The following is a 16400-nucleotide window of genomic DNA, read 5'->3' as shown; positions in this document are numbered from 1 at the left end:
GGGGTCCTGGGATTGGGTCCTGCATCGGGCTATCTGCTTGGTGGAGAGCCTGCCTCCCCCTTTCTCTCTGCCTGCCTCTCTGCCTGCTTGTGATTTCTCTATGTCAAATAAATAAATAAAATCTTAGGAAAAAAAAAGGGGTCTATCCATCAAGAAGATCTAACAATTGTAAATATTTATGCCCCAACTGGGGAGCACCCAAATATTTAAATCAATTCATAATAGACGTAAAGAAACTCCTTGAAGGGGCACTTGGGTGGCTCAGTCAGTTAGGTATCCTACTCTTGATTTCAGCTCAGGTCATTATCTCAGTGTTAAAAGATCAAGCCCTGCATCAGACTCCATGCCCAGCTTAAGATTCCCTCTCTCCTCCCCCTCTGCCCCTTCCTGCCACATGCTCTCTTCTCAAAAACAAAAACAAAAAAACAAAAAAACCTCGCTGATAATAATACAGTAACAGTAGGGGACTTTAATATCCCACTTAGAGCAATGGACAGATCATCTAAGCAGAAAATAAGGAAACAATGGCCTTGCATGGCACACTGGACCAGATGTACTTAGGAGATATATTCATAACATTTCATCCTAATGAATCCATACACATTCAAATGCACACAGAACATTTTCCAGAATGTTTTCTCTATAATTATGTCTAAAGGATAGTTCTAACCATTTATAAAAGTAAAAAAAAAAGTTAGACTGGGCAATTTGATAGGTGGTCAAATACTGGAAAGCATTACATTTCAGGACTGAGTGGATTTAACTTAACGGTAATATTTTCATTGTTCTATTAACTAAATAAAACAACTGAAAAATTCTCTATTATAGGAGAGTCAGTATTGAACCTTGTTCGAAAGCAACTATTGTCCACTACAAAGAATTCTGTTTTGGACTTAACTAAAGATTATTTTCTCAATTATAAAATGAGATTAATACTTCCTACCTCACAGAATTGAGAAGAGTAAGTTAAATAACATATCCTGTGAAAGTTCACTGAAAATCGTAAAATACTATGCAAATAAAGGGAAAAACTAATATTATTACCTCTTTAACCTAAATTGTCCCTCCTTCTACCATGGATAGTTTATAGCTCTGGAAATACAAATTCCATAAGATTGAACAGGGAGCCTCTTTATAAACAAGTGGAATGACTTTCCACATATGTAGTACCAGCAGGAAGTACTCATATAAGTATAGCACTAAGCTCTAACACCTGGACTGCTTCCTATTACTGAACCTCCTATTACTCAACTACATATCTCTAAAAAACTATGCTGCTACCAGTATAAACATCCAGTAATATCGGAACGTGTAAGTTAAGTCATATGATACCTGTAAGTATGAAATACAACCATTACAGTGTTTTCATGAGTGCCTGGGTGGCTCAGTTGCTTGGGCACCTGCCTTTGGCTCAGGTCATGATCCCAGAATCCCGGGATCAAGTCTCATGTGGAGCTTCCTGTTCAGTGGGGAGTCTGCTTCTCCGTCTCCCTCTTCTGTGTGTGTACTCTCTTTCTCTCTCGCTCCAAATAATATATATATATAAATACATAAATAAATCTTTTTTAAAAAGTGTTTTCAAAGCTCTTCATAACATGAGAAAATAACTAAATATGTATCTTATATAACCAGTGAAAAATGCAGAATACAAAATTATATGTACCTGGGGGTTGAAAAAAGTGAGATGGATTTGTAGAGTGGGAGGTGGGATAAGGTGTGTTTATACTCCATTTTTACCATGTAAAAAAATGGAGGCCTAGAGAAAATAGACTCCTCTCATCTCTTACAATACATAACTGAAAAATTAAACTAACATTGTACATGCTGTATGATCTCAACATTGTAAAATAAGCAAAGGTTAAGAGGATATAGTAAAATGTAGCCAAAGGTCTCTCTCTGGGTGGTAGGATTATGTGTATTTATTTCCTTCTTTATACTTTTTATACATTGTTCACATTTGCTACCAGATAGGTTCACATTATTAAAAATATAATATTTTAAAAGAATAACTCCGGGCAAAACAAAATATAATATACAAAGTCTTAAGAAACAAATTTTCAAAACAGATCCTAAGTAGTAATTCAATTCACCAATAAAAAAATAAACACTTAGATTAAAATCTGGCAATTTAAATCTTAATATCTTTAGGCTTCCCATCCCTAAAAAAAGATAGATGAACATAAACTAGTTTGGGAAATGGAAGGGATAAAATCACTTTCAAAAGAGCTACCATCATAGGATAGCACAGTGGAAGATTATATGCTTTAGTGATTAGATCTTGGGCTCTGGCATTAGAACTGTACTCAAATAGTGGCTTTATCAACTTAATAGCTGTGTGACTTAGAGTATCACTGCTGCTACCATAAAATTGGAATGCTGTTTTTACTTTAGAGGACATACACTTTAAACAACCTGGCTAAGAAGAAAACCCCATCTTTTTAATTTTCTTTCTTTTCAAAAGTCTACTTGTTTCAAATCTGGATTTTCATTTCTGAGATAATGTTATTTCAAATTTATTCACAAATTGAAAGATTTTTATGGACAGTAAAAACTGAGTATAAACTGGCTTCCAACACAATCTCACATGAATTCAGGCCATTTCCACAACTTGGATTCAAGTTTATAATCTAAATCATCATGAAGTCAGATTTGGCTCAGTTATCAAATTCCCATTAACATGAATTCCACTCGCAATTAGTGATTTCTGTTGGAAAACAGTGTTAAAGAGGAAGGTCCTTCTGATCTAGCTTAATAAACTCTAACTAAAGATGTGAAGAATATATAACCTACATACATAATATTCAACTTATAAGCTGTAAACTTTACATTAACTAGAAACCTACCAGATAATTACATCCTAAATAAGAACACATACTGTCCTCTAAAAGTTCACAGATACGTCCAGGGAAATGATATATACTCATTAAGAATTATTTGAGTTCACATTGGATGCCAAGTTAAAGAAATATAGCTGCTTCTAATTTTGAATGGCTTAACTTCATTTCATGTTACAATATAGTGATTTACCTTAAAACTTTACCTTAAGAAAACTCCAGTAATGTGTGTGGTAATTTACTCCCTTCAGTTTAACTAAAATCCTAGGCAAAAGCAGAACATTTTTTCAGGCTTAAGGTATGAGAATGATCTGGGTAAAGGAGAAGTATGAGGGAAACTTATGCCAGAGCAATGTTTTCAAAATGAGAACCATGATCCTTTAATGGATGCCTTTTCTTTTGTTTGAAGATGCAATGAAATCAGGGGAAAAAAATGAGAGTGGATAAGGATTTTTTGTAATTTTTTTCATGTTTATATGTACGTGTATTGTTATATGTATATATGTATATGTGTATCAGGTTGCAAAGTAGAATATATTTCTTAATGTGTACTGTATATATAAAAATGGTGGACAGATGATGCTCTAGAGCGAAATTGAAAGGATGCAGAAAGGAGATATTTTTCTTCCTTTTTTAAGATTTTATTTATTCATTTATTTATTTATTTATTTATTTTTAAGGATTCTATTTATTTATTTGACAGACAGAGATCACAAGTAGGCAGAGAGGCAGGCAGAGAGAGAGAGGACGATGCCGGCTCCCTGCTGAGCAGAGGGCCCCACACGGAACTTGATCCCAGGACCCCAGGATCATGAGTTGAGCTGAAGGCAGAGGCTTTTTTTTTTTTTTAAAGATTTTATTTATTTATTTGACAGAGAGAGATCACAAGTATGCAGAGAGGCAGGCAGAGAGAGAGGAGGAAGCAGGCTCCCTGCTGAGCAGAGAGCCCGATGCGGGACTCGATCCCAGGATCCTGAGATCATGACCTGAGCTGAAGGCAGCGGCTTAACCCACTGAGCCACCCAGGCGCCCCCGAAGGCAGAGGCTTTAACCCACTGAGCCACCCAGGCGCCCCAGGAGATACTTTTCTACCACGAAGCTATTTCAAGTGTTTTAGAAAGAGAAGACTTGCTATTTTCAATCCTCATGTGAAGTAGTCTTGTTTCATGGCCTCATATCTTTTAAGCCTGGGTTCTAGTGTGATATTGCCCAAATCTTCTGCCTTAGCTTCTGCTTGGTTTTCCAGTCTAGGGTTAACTCTTTTTCTTGACACCAGAGATGGGCTCACTGGGTCCTGCTGATCATCTTGGATTAATAATAGTTTAAAATAAGGTGGAAATGTCCAGAATTGAGCAGATTATGATTTTAGATAAAAAAATTCAGCTTTCTCTATTCTGAAACAGTGTTTAGTTATCTAATCATACTAAATTTGTACAAATAATCAGGCCTTATGTAAACTATTTTAACAATATTCTCCATTCTATTTCTTAATTTTACACCAAGTAAATTAAGTGTAAATAGTTGTAATTTAGAAGATATTTTATCAGTTATATTAATCTTCTAATTTTCTGCTATCAGTAACACAAAATAAAAAACAAAGAACACCACATGATACCAAAAAAAAAAAGCTTCTATATATACTTTCGAGAAAGTCCAATTACAGTAAAAATGGCCAGATAAGTATATTTCTAATAGCATAGAGAAATAAGGTTGATTTTTTATAAAAATTTTTAGTATTAGAATTCTTCTTGGATGCTCATTCTGAACCTCTGAGAGCAAGATTAAAGCTTATTAATCTGCCAGTAAGCCTAAAAGTATGTTTTGGGAAATAAAATATTTTTAGGATAAAATCTTCTATTTAGAAACTAGGTCTAACTTCATTATTTATAATACATATTGATTAACATATAATCAATAATTTAATATCCTTAAAATATTTATCTCTGAATATGTTATAGTCATACATCTTATGGCCAAAGGCAGATTATAAGGTGTGCTGTAGGAGATAAACATTTATACACTCTAATTAGATTTTGATCATATTTCTTTTATAGAGCTAATAATTTGTTAGAGTGAACATATTCTGACATCATTAAAGTTATTAATAAGACTTGACCTTTTCTGAAGTTAATAATTATGATTGCAAAAATTATTTGAATTTCATCTCTTTTCGGTTAACAGGTAATTACTATTTCCAGATACTGATAGTATGATTAGGTAGAGTGTTTCCACTTAGGCTAAGCCATCATCATCTTATATAAATAGAACCTGATTCATGTACTTGCTAATTTGTCTTCCTGATGTGAACGCTGGCCCATGTTTGATCTTTAGCAAATAGATGTATCTCCTTATTTCTCCTAAAAATTAAATGTAAGACAACTTGACAGGCAGATCATGTTGCCAGCTTATATAACTCGACATCAGTTTTCTTCTTGATAAACAAGTGTAGATCTTTTAAAACATAGTGTAAAAGCAGGCTTTAGTTATAACCACTCTACTGATCTTTGCCACACTGTTTCATTTCTCTGAGAAGGTGGTAAAGTGTAGTATAAAAGTGTTCATGGTATTAACTGATTCATCTTCAGCTTCTGATTGCATAGACAAAAATCATCTATGTACCAGAGGAATCATTTTTGCAGCACAGTTTCCTTTAAAGTCACTCTTGTTGTGGTACCTCTAAAATTAGAAGATAAAGGTGTAGAGTGCTCAAAGAGACTGATTTTTAAATGTAAATATTATAAAACTATAATTCTTGGCTTCTTTCAAACCAACACTTACAAAATAAAATACAGTTTTTAGATCAACTGGATGCAGGTCTTCCTAGCTTAGTAAATAGACAAACATCTTTTATGTAGATGACATGTCACTATCATGATCAAGACTAGCATTAAGAAGACATGAACCTGTAGGATAATAACTGTCAGAATGAACAAGTGTATAAAATAGCTTACTTATTATGGTATTACTCCCCTTCATATAGTGAACCGACACACAACAGGTGATTTGAAGAAACTTTTAAAATACAAAGAAAGTTGCAATTTACCAAGTAATAATTGTGATATACATACATTTTTATCATTATTTAGAGAAAAACCTCAACAAAGTGACTTTCACTGACAATGTTACCAACTATTTACCCTTCAGATTAAATTTTATGGAGTGACATCAGTCGTATAAGACGTCCCTCCTTTTTTTTTTTATAAGCATTATTTATTTATTTACTTATTTGACAGAGAGAAATCACAAGTAGGCAGAGAGGCAGTCAGAGAGAGGAGGAAGCAGGCCCCCCGCTAAGCAGAGAGCCCGATGCGGGGCTCGATCCCAGGACCCTGGGATCATGACCCGAGCCGAAGGCAGAGGCTTTAACCCACTGAGCCACCCAGGTGCCCCGACGTCCCTCTTTTTAAACAAGTAACTGGTATCCACCCATGAACAAAAAGCATCTTAAGAGAGCTGTAGGACCCAGCGCCATATGCCAATGGGCCTGGAAGGAGTCTTTCACATTTGTGCATGTGGTAATATGCAGATACACTTAGCATGGACTGCAAAACCAACAGGAGCTGGCAAATCTACCCCACACTCTCTCAGCCATTGTTGGGGAAACCACCATGGATGAGGCTGAGTTAAGCAGAAACACACTGATTAAAGAGAGTAGAAGTTCAGCTCTCCCAAGGGAAGATTCCAGCATGCTGATGACCAAAATAAAAACAAAAACAAATGAGTCTGGATGCACTAGAGCCAGAAGAATAACTTTGCCACTGCTGTTCGCCCAAGGCAACACTATAATGGAGCTGAATCAGTGGCAGGGACCTCTCTTGTGGAAAAAAAGAACAGGGAATGAGAGCTCGCTTTTCCACTTGTGTGGGATGCTGCTAGGGAAACTTGTTTCTCTTCAGCAGAACCTGGAGTACTGAGGCGAGAACTCCACGACTGCAGGGAGGGATGGAGGGAAATCAGGAAAAAAACATCAGGGGGATGCAGCTCTGGATGACCACACTCAGGACTTCAGTAGGAAGTCTGTTCAGGAGCCTTACTTGAGGATACCACCCCAGGCCTATGGGAACCCCAATGCCACAAGCGCTAACCCTACACTTCCTCCCCCCAACTCAGCAGCTGGCTCTTGTGCATGCTTCCAAGTATGGCTGCAAGAATGAATGTCAATAAATGGTAAAAAGAATACTCTCAGAAAAACAGACCAGGATCTGTGGGCAAGGGAGAAACCACAAAAACGAGCCACCTCTTCAGCCAGCATGGTGAGTTATAAGAACCAGAGAAGGCATTAAAGTTTAAGAATTCAGCTACAAGAGAGAGTAAGAAGTATGGGACAGGTGTATTCATGCAAGGTTAGAGAAAAGCCCAGATATATCAGGACCAGCAAAAAGTATTTCCCTCCTAAAGGCAAATAGAGGGACACCTGGATGGCTCAGTTGGTTAAGCGTCTGCCTTCAGCTCAGGTCATGATCCCAGAGTCCTGGGATTGAGCCCTGTATCAGGATCTTCCTCCTTCTGCCCCTCCCCCTGCTCATGCTCTCTCTCTCTAATAAATAAATAAAATCTTAAAAAAAAAAATCAATAGCTGAGAACTTCCCAAATCTGGGGAGAGACTTGTGCATTCATGTCCATGAAGCTAATAGATCAGTCTATTATCTCAAAGACACATTATAGTGAAACTATGAAAAATCAAAGATAAAGAACCTTAAATACAACCAGAGAAAAAAAGATTATAACATACAAATGAACCCCCACTGGGCTACTGGTGGATTTTTCAGCAGAAACTCTATAGGCTACAATACAGTGGAATGACATATTCAAAGTTGAAAGAAAAAAAAAATGGCCAGCCAAGAATATTCTACACATCAACATTATACTTCAGGTGTGAAGGAGAAATAAAGACTTGCTCAGACAAATAAAAGCTAAGGGAGTTCATCAGAACTAGACCTGCCTTGCAAGAAATGTGGAAACTTCCTCAAGCTCAAAAAAAGTTGTTAATTAGTGACATAAAAATGTATGAAAGTATACAACAGACTGGTAAAGATAAATACACAGTCAGATTTAGGAAACTCTAATTCTGAAAAAGGATGGTGTGTTAACCATTTAACTATAGTATAAAAGTTAAAGAGTATTAAAATAGCTACTATAGTTTGTTAACAAATACACAATATACAAGGAGGTCATTTGTGGGGGGCCTGGGTGGCTCAGCTGGTTAAGTGTCAGACTCCTGAGTTCAGCAAGTCAAGATCTCAGGGTCATGAGATCAAGCCCTGTGTTGGGCTCTGTGCTTAGCATGGAGTCTTCTTGAGATTCCCTCTCCCTCTTCCTCTGTCACTCCACCACTCGCTCACTCTCTCTTTCAAACTAATCTTTTTTAAAAAAAGAGGTAAATTATGACATCAAAAATATAAAAGAGGGAGGTAAAAGGGTGACATAAAAAACATAAAAAGAGAGAATTAAAAGGATTGAGCTTTTGTATGTGATTGAAGTTAAGTTGCTATTAGCTTAAAACAGACTATTTTATCTATGTTTTATGTAAGCCTCATGGTAACCACAAAGCAAAAACCTAGGGTAGATTCACAAAAGATAAAGATAGGAGAAACAGAGCAAATCACCATAAAAAATCACAGAGGAAAAAGAAACAAAGCAACTACAAAACAGTCAGAAAGCAACTAATACAATGGCATTAGTAGGTCCTTACATATCTGTCTAGGTATCCCTTTCTGTTTGAAAACTCAAGTTCGCATTATACAACTTCACTTTTACAAAAGACCTATGTTAGTACCTATTTTCGTTAACTAAAAGCAATCCAAAGAGGATTTTGCAAAAGGTAAAAATAGCACTGTTTGTTTTATAGTGAGCTACTGTAGAGGCAGCATATACCCCAAGAATGGCACTGCCAAGATCCTTCCCCAGGAACTATACTCAGCATTTCAACATCTAGAGCCATAGCTTTGAACTATGCCTGTGAGCATCTATGCCTTATCTCAATTGATCTTTTGCATCTATTAGCAAGATGTGTCCTAAAGTACCAGAAAAGAGGTTATTTTTTCAAGTCTGGGAATGCTTAAAAAATTTCCCATATATATTAATGATAACTGCTTTGCTTTATATAATTTTGGCTTATAAAAGATTTCACTGGAATGCTCTACTTTCAGATAGCAGGGGAAATCTGTAATTACTCTAAATGTCAATGTATTGAATTCACCAATCAAAATGCACAGAGTTGCTGGACAGATTTAAAAAAAAAAAAAAAGCCAAACTATATAGTGTCTACAAGGGATTCATTTCAGATTTAAGTACACACATAGGCTCAAAGTGAAGGGATATAAAAAGACATTCCATGCAAGTGTAAACCAAAAGAAAGCAGGAGTAGCTGTACTTATATCAGACAAAATTAACTTTAAGCCAAAAATGGTAATAAGAAATAAGGAAAGTCATGATATAATAATAGGTCAATTCATCAAGAAGATATAACAATTATAAATATATATGAGATATACATATGGTTTTGGCAATGATTTTTCCCTAAGACATCCCAAGCATAAATAAAAGCTAAAATCAACATGTGGGACCACATAAAACTCAAAAGCTTCTGCAAAGCATAAATCATCAATAAAATGGAATGGCAACCTGCAGAATGAGACTGTAAGTACTGACACTGTGACTCATTTCATTCTATTCCTTAGGTCTTTTACCTGTACTTTCCATCTGTTGTTTTTCACTGCTTCATTTAGGATGTTTTCTTCTAATCTTTCAGGTCTCTAATTTTTTTTTTTTTTGTGCTCTGCAGAGTTGGACCTTAAGCCTTAATTAAGTTCTTGGTTTCAGTTACTGTTTAATATTTTCTTTTAAATTTTTAAAAGTTTCTAATATGACCTGAAATTATCAGTACCATCCTTTATTTTCATGACAAATTAAGCAAAGTAATGTTAAAATCTTCATCTAAAAACTCAACTGTCTTGATCCTCTGTGAATCTGCTCCTACTGATTGTTGTTTCTCTTGTCCTCTTTTTTCTCATGGTTCTTCATCTTGTCTTATTTTCTCATATGCCTGGTTATTTTTAATGGATATCATATAGAAACAACTGTAAAGATAATTTGGGATAATGCTTCCTTCTTCCAGAAAGGATTTATATCTGCTTTGATAATTGGCTAGATGCACCAGCAATCTTGAATTGTCTTAACTCAATCAGGAATTGAGATGATTCAAACCGATGATTCAAACCTGGGCTTTGGCCCCTAGGGATGCCTGTTTATTTCTGGTTCATCCTTACTTTCATGGAATAATCTTTTAAGATCCCAACTGAAAGTCTGCTGGTTTTATCAGAGTCTTCCTTTCCTTGACTGGGCCTGAGTTCTAGATTTTATTCCCATAGCTCCACTAGTCTCTCAAAAGCTCTGTCCAGATTCTTAGTCCTTTAGTGACCTCTGTAAAAACTGGCAGATAGATGCTATTATTGGGATCATCTCTAGGGGAAAACTGGCTCCAAATGTTGAGCTCACCATTTCTTCCTGGAACTGGGACCCATACTTTTCCACTGCCTGAGTAAGTCTCTGATGCCTTCAGACATATGTCTTAATATTTTGACCAGCTTTTAAAAAATCTGTTCTCAGGAGTGTGAGTTCAAATAAGCTAGTTTCATCATATTATCTTCATCCCATAAGTTTCAATAAGTGATTTTGTATTTTCAACTGTGATTCATTTCAACAGTGATTCATTTTTACCATGAATCACTGAGGCACACTAAAGTATTTTTAATTAATAATAAAATAGCAACAAAATTTTGTGAGGTCTATAAAATGGTTTCATATCTACTATATCACAACTACATTCTTAGATGATAGTTGACTTATTATCATCATCATTATTTTTATTTATGAACAGATTGGGAAATTGGGCTTAAAGGGGCCTCTATGGTCATACAAAGGATGAGAAAACACTAATCCCCATTTGATTTTACTGCGTTTTATTATTTGTTTTCCTGTTTATCTCCTGTCTTCCCCCTCTAGAAACATAAGTTCTTTAAGTATGGAGGCCTTGATTTTCTTTTTCACTGCTCTATTCATATGGGTTAGAACAGTACCCAGCATGTGCTGAGTGGTCAGTGTATTTTTTGAATTGATCAAAGTTACAAAAAGAATGAACAGGGGTGCCTGGGTGGCTCAGTTGGTTGAGCATCTGACTCTTGGTTTTGGTTCAGGTCAGAATCCCTTGGGTAGTGAGTTGGAGCCCTGTGATGGGCTCCACGCAGGATGAGGAGTTTGCTTGAAGATTCTCTCCCTCTGCTCCTTCCCTAACTTGTGCGAGCAAACATGTACATTCTTTCTCTCTCTCTAAAATAAATAAATCTTAAAAAAAAAAAAAGAGCATGATACGAAGATGATCATTATGCTCTTCTGTGTTGCAATTCTAAAACATTTTACATTTATACAGTACTATGCAGTATAAAGTAATTTTTAAATTCTCTATGCCATTTCTATTTATAACAATTCTTGGCAGATTTTATCATCGTTCTCACTTTAGAGTCACAGTGAAGTTAAGGGACTTATTCAGTCACAGAGCCAGTAAATGGTAGAGCTGGCACTCTGAATCTCATTCTCTTACTTCAGCTAGAATAAGCCAGGGCTATTTCCACTAGATACAGTTGACTCCTTATACTGCAATGACTTCCCTTCATTATTCGTAGGATTATACACCTGTGGGCATTCAATATGTATGTCAGGTTTCTAATGTTTAATTTATAATGGAAAGATCTGATTGAAAAGAAAGCTGTAGCCTTTAGCTGGTCTTGAAATTTGTGTGTGTAGAGCACAGAAAATATTTAAATTAGTAAGGAATACCTCGATCACTGGAGGCCCCAAAATGGTTAAACAGAGATCAGTATCTGCATTCCATATACATGAACACCTTACTGAAAATAAATAAATTGTGATCTCAACAACTTCTAAGTCCACACAGAGTACAGCTGAATGCATATGAAGCAAAAACAGTATGAGTGAGCTATTAGGAAAATGAGGCATCCTCTTCTTTGTAAAAAGTTTGTTAAAGGGCAGCTGGGTGTCTCAGTCAGTTAAGCAGCTGCCTTCAGCTTGGGTCATGATCTCAGGGTCCCGGGATCGAGCCCCGCATCAAGCTCCCTGCTCAGTGAGAAGTCTGCTTCTCCCTCTCCCTCTGATCCTCCTCCCTGCTTGCGCTCTCTGTCTGTCTCAAATAAATAAATAAAATCCTAAAAAAAAGTTAAAAATGAATTAGTATTTACTGGAAGTGTTAAAGCAGGAATAAACAGCTGATGTTATATAATATGACAGATAACCATACAAAAGAAAAGTTAAAAATGTTTAAAATCAAGATCTTGCAGACACAGAATCAAGGGGACTATAAAGGACAAATCACTGCTGAGGGGAATAGCACAGATGGCTGCGCTAAATAACTGGGTATTTATTCTTGAGTGATTTTGGACTAAATAAAGAACTTGAGGAAAAAATATGGAATAAAGCAATGCAGTCAAGCTAAGCAGATTTATTTTATTTATTTATTTATTTTAAAAAAATTTTTAAGCAGATTTATTTTTTGAAAAATAAAACAGCTTTCTAACATTAGAGCTAATGTGTTAAAAGACTAGACAGATATTTTACAAAACACTACATTACAAAAGATGTCTAATTATTAAATCTGAATCATGGGAACACAAATTTCCTTAAAAAGGATATTTTAAATCTTGGAATAGAACTACCTAATAAAGTAAAACAAGGGGGGGTGGTTTAAAATATTTAAATTTAAAAAGAAATAATTCTGCATATTATAATGGATAGCCAAATAATGATAAAGGCTTTTATTTATTTAAAAGATTTCATTTATTTATTTTAAAAAGAGTGAGACAGCATGAGTGGGAAGGGCAGAGAGAGAGAGAGAGAGAGATAGAAAGAGAAGATCTCAAGCAGACTCCATGCTGAGCAGGGAACCCAATGTGGGGCTCGATTCCAGGACCCTGAGATCCTGAGCTGAAATCAAGAGTTGGACACCTAACTCACTGCACTACCCAGGCACCCTAGGATGAAGGCTTTTATAAAGAACAATCTAGGCAAGGAACCACAGAGGAAAGAAAGGAGGGGTTATAACTGTTCTCTCCCTGTGTGTGGTAAGACCTGGTACTGTGTGCTGTATGCTAGGGACCTCAAAGCATTGAGAGAGCCAGGACTGCTGAGAAAGGGGCCTGTGAAAATAGATGTTTAGGTTTGGCCCAGGCCCAGACTCTGAAGGTGTTGTGAACTTGACAAGTGGGTGTCTTACATAAACAAGCCATTCACTAGGGAGGAAAGGGCATGGACAACTCCACAAAATGCCTCTGACTAAAGTAACTCACCCAGAAACCATAAGCAAGCCTAATATGGGTACAGATCTATCTGAGGACACAAAAAATATAGTAAAGAAATGCTTAAGGTGAGATTCAGAGAAGAGGGCAATGGATAGAAGAGGGAATTAAATCATATTATATTTGATCATAAATGTTGCGATTTATGTTTATTTATTTATTTTTAAAAAGAATTTATTTATTTATTTGTCAGAGAGAGATTGAGAGAGAGAGACAGACACAGCACAAGCAGGGGGAGCAGCAGGCAGTGGAAAAGCAGGCTCCCCGCTGAGCAAGAAGCACCATGCAGGACTCAATCCCAGGACCCTGGAACCATGGGTGCATGGAACCATGGAACCAAGACCTAAGCTGAAGGCAGATGACCAACAGATGGAGCCACCCAGCGTCCCTGTGATTTATGTTTAGAAAAGGGGAATGTGTACTGGAGTTATACTGCCTGGGTTTGTGTACTGGCTTTAGCACTCACTAGCCATGGAGCAAGTTAAGCACTCTCTGTGCCTTAGTTTCCTATCCTCCCTATAGTATAGGGATAATAACAGCATAAACTTCATAGAGTTAATGAGGATTAAGAGAATTAAAATATGTAAAGTACTCAGAACATTGCCTGTGATCCCTTCTTCCTTTCAGCTACTTGCACTTTTTAACCCCACCTTCGCCAAAGGATTGACAACAACAAAAAAGATGAAATTAGCGCTAATTTGTGTTACTTGTCAATCACATATGGCAAAAGGTTTGATGAATTTCAACTTAAATAAGACTTAAGGATTGCTTTAAGTCTTCACTTCACTACCTCATATTGTGTTCATATTATCACTGTCCACCATTTCCATAAATAATTTAGACTGGGTTGCCTAACATTTTTGGAAAAAAAAAATATTTGAAGTAGAAAACTAACAGATGGGTAGAGCTACTTTGAATAAACACAAGGGGAAAAAGAACTCAAAGGCTGCTATACTTATGGCACAAATAAGAAATTCATATTGGAAGTCAAAATACAACACAAGACTATTATGCTTATAAATAGATTTAAAACACAAATAAAATCTTTAAATAAATACTATATTAAATATAAACATAAAATATGGAAAAACTAAGCAGTTTTGCTAAACCATGCAATAAAAATTAAAAAAAAAAACCCAAAGGATAAAAGTTGAAATGACTTCTCATTACATATAGTCAGAACATTTTCAAACATATTTAAAGATAAAGAGAAGTTGAAGTCAAGTATTTATTATGTCAAAGAATAAGGGAGAAAACAAAACTGAAAGATTTAATACTATTCCTTTTTCCTAACATGTAATCTAGAATTAAGAAAAAAAGTACTTATTTTTAAAGAAGGAAACTATAAAACCTAGACTTTAAATATTCAGTTGGTTTTTACTAAATAATGTGACCTTTATAAAATTCAACTTAAATGGAAAGTTAGAGACTAAATGGTTCAAGAAAGAGGATCCATACCAATGTGCTAGTGATATTCAGTAAGTGGAAACTCAACAGAGCTATATATGGACCATGAAAAGCACTCTGGGCTCCCATTGTTTCTACGGCAGAAGGCAAAGTAGTTACCCTGGACAAGTTTTTTGGTGAGAAGCCTCACTTTATCTTGGCTACATACCTGCAAACATAATTACAAGATTGATTTAAGAATACTCAAAGGAAAGGACTACATAATAGAATGTATTTGCAAGGCACAGATCTTGCTATGCTAATACAATAGCTTTTTTGAGATAACAGAGAATGAATACAAGGAGCTGGGCAGATAACATTTATCTACATTTTAACAATGCTTTCAACCCTGTGCTGCACCTCAGCATGCTGAGAAATTAAGAGATGAACTGTACAAATGATGTGACAGAAAGAATTACTAGTGGCTTATAGATTGGAAATATAGGATTATTACTCTTTCAGATGCATAAATATATATACATACACATACAGATGTATCTTAGGTTTCAGTTTGTAGCTAGACTAATTCATATGAAATAAAATAAATGCAGTTTATATATTAATCATTTTCAGTTAATCTGATAGCACTTAAGTAACTAGACAACACGTAAATAAATTTTGGAAGCAAACGAAAACAAAGAATGAAATCAGTGTCATATAGGTTTTTTACTAGTAGAATTTTTCTTCAACATGCCTAATGGATGAGGTGTTATTTTAGAAAAGAGACGTAACAAAGTTCAATTACACTTTCAGTGAGGTTATTTAAAATCAACTGCAAACTTGAGTGCCTGGATGGCTCAGTGGGTTAAGCCTCTGCCTTCAGCTCGGGTCATTATCTCAGGGTCCTGGGATTGAGCCCCACATCTGGGCTCTCTGCTCAGTGGGGAGCCTGCTTCCCCTCTCTCTCTGCCTGCCTCTCTGCCTACTTGTGACCTCTCTCTCTGTCAAATAAATAAAATCTTAAAAAAAAATCAACTGCAAACTTAAGTAATTTAAGAATGGATTCAAAAGAACAAAGGGTAAAATTGTCATTCTTTCATTCATTCCATAATTAAGAAACTGAGTATTTATTATGTGCTAACCATCCTGGACACCAAATCCTTCACAGTCCTAGAGTTTATACTCTTGTCAGGATGACAGACTTATAAAGATGCTAATTAAAACAGCTATAATTAGAGGGATGTGCTTTTCAAACACTTCCCAGGTACTGAAATGAAAGGTTACTGTATATCACAGACTAAGTGCAAGGTCAGTTTGACTTCCTGAATGTTTAAAGGAAAGAAATACTTTCAAAAGAATTGTAATATAATGTTAAAGTATCTGTAGTTACTTAAGAAACTCTTAGTATCTTTTAAAATGTTTAGAAGTGATTTAATGAAAAAAAAAAGAGAGAGACTATTATAAATATCAATTATTGCTATGTAAATGAGGGGTTCCAAAGTATTTAAAAAGTTTGTTTTACTATTCATATTATATATTTTTCATAATAATAAACCACCTAGCCATTTCAATATCTCTGGTTACCACATCAGTGCCATCTTTTTTCAACTGCTCATGACTCTAATTAAGATTTGAATTAATGGGATTATATTAATAACTATTACAACATATATTCACTCTGTTGGTTGGTAATAAGTACCGCACTTGCAATTTACAGTACCACAGTGTTTTATAAGGGCTATTATGTTATTAATTAGTTACATTGATCAGAATACCACATAACATAGCTGTACTAAAATGTTATAACTTGCTT

General features: G+C 35.6%; 1 protein-coding gene across 1 annotated transcript in view; it reads right to left on the bottom strand.

The window, feature by feature from the left end:
- The window catches only part of RSRC1 (arginine and serine rich coiled-coil 1), a 430058-nt gene that overhangs the window by 59685 nt on the left and 353973 nt on the right, over positions 1–16400 (bottom strand). The window lies entirely within an intron of this gene.

This window comes from Mustela putorius, unplaced genomic scaffold (genome assembly GCF_011764305.1).
Source record: "Mustela putorius furo isolate JIRA1106 unplaced genomic scaffold, ASM1176430v1.1 tig00003834_pilon_pilon_pilon, whole genome shotgun sequence".
Taxonomy (NCBI): domain Eukaryota; kingdom Metazoa; phylum Chordata; class Mammalia; order Carnivora; family Mustelidae; genus Mustela; species Mustela putorius.
The sequence above is the reverse complement of the archived record's forward strand: the minus strand, read 5'-3'. Positions and strand labels throughout refer to the sequence as shown.